This window comes from Rhagoletis zephyria, unplaced genomic scaffold, assembly GCF_001687245.7.
Source record: "Rhagoletis zephyria isolate East Lansing unplaced genomic scaffold, Rhagoletis_zephyria_1.1 Rzeph_scaffold_07633, whole genome shotgun sequence".
Classification (NCBI taxonomy): domain Eukaryota; kingdom Metazoa; phylum Arthropoda; class Insecta; order Diptera; family Tephritidae; genus Rhagoletis; species Rhagoletis zephyria.
The window spans coordinates 8,601-9,962 of record NW_016164715.1 but is presented as its reverse complement, the minus strand read 5'-3'; positions in this window follow the sequence as shown (position 1 = coordinate 9,962).

Genomic DNA, 1,362 nt, shown 5'->3' with positions numbered 1-1,362 from the left:
AACTTGTTATGCTTACCTGCTTATATTTATCCTTGAAGGCAAAATTCAAGGCCTGAGTAGGGAAATATCTTATCACATTAGCTAAATTACCTCGCCAATAGGCAAGAAATCCTTGCTCTCGCGGGATTCGAATAAAGCAATCTATCATTCCCTTATATTGTTTTTCAGTTGAAATTTGCTTTGAGATGGCTTGCACCTGCAGAAGTAATTTTACGCGTTCAATTGGTGCCATTGCGGTTTTAGCAATCGCTGCAGAAACTCCTCCAGCAAGGAAATCCTTAAGAAATGCCATCGAATCCGACATGTCTGGTTTTTTTTCTCCTTCGCCCATTTTCTTTTTCGATATTCGAGTATAAATTAATTATATATTTTAAATATGAAATTTAAAAATTTAAATCCCAAGAACGAAAAAGTAGACGAACTGAATGCGATAAGGCGAAAGAAAATTTTAATAATTTTTTTAGTTATTCAAAAAACGTTTCGGTAACAATTGAATGAACGATAACAGAAAATAAGTTAGCGGTGTTAATCCCGAATTGTAGGAAGAGAAGTTCCCTACGTAAAACTGAAGCAGTCTGAAGTTATATGTATGTGTCCAAGAAAATATATAAATATCGTCGTTTAAAGTACAAAACCGCGTTTGTGAGTTAGCATAAATTGTTTTCTAGAGAATGAAAACACTCATTTCTAAATGGCTCTCTTTTTTATAAAGCAATCGCATTTCTGGCTAGTATATTTCAGGACGAATGGAGCTTGAGCATAGAGCTTGTATGAGCAAATACAATTTTTGCAAAAAAATGTCAGTTACGCGGTTTTGCACTTGTACTTTTAACGACGATATGGTCCGCCTGCCACTTTACACCATTGGTTCCTTAAAATTTTAAATAGTTTGTCGTATTGGGATAAGGAAAAATATTTGTGCAAATGCCCAATCGTGACACTGCCTTTAGAAGTTTTTTGAGTATGCAGTTTCATAGCCCGACGGTGTTCTTCCATACGAAATTTTTTTGGATATTCGTTATATGAAAGCAAATGCGACAAAAAATTGAAGGACTATTAAAATATATACTACAAAAAATCTTAGTACTTCTGGGAAAAAGGGTTGAAACACATTCAAGCCAAAAAATAAAAATAAAAAAATTAACAGAAGGGGAAATATGAACTTCCGATTACACTGTTCATATGCATACATACATATTTACATATGCATAATGCAAGTGTATGCACATTAATCTGCCCACCGCTAACATAATATTGCATTAAAAAATCTTTTTACAATTTTTATTAATTTTTGTATTTTTAACTTTTCTGTTTTGTTTGTAGGTGAACATTTACTAATGGTTCATCATATTCTTGTTGCTG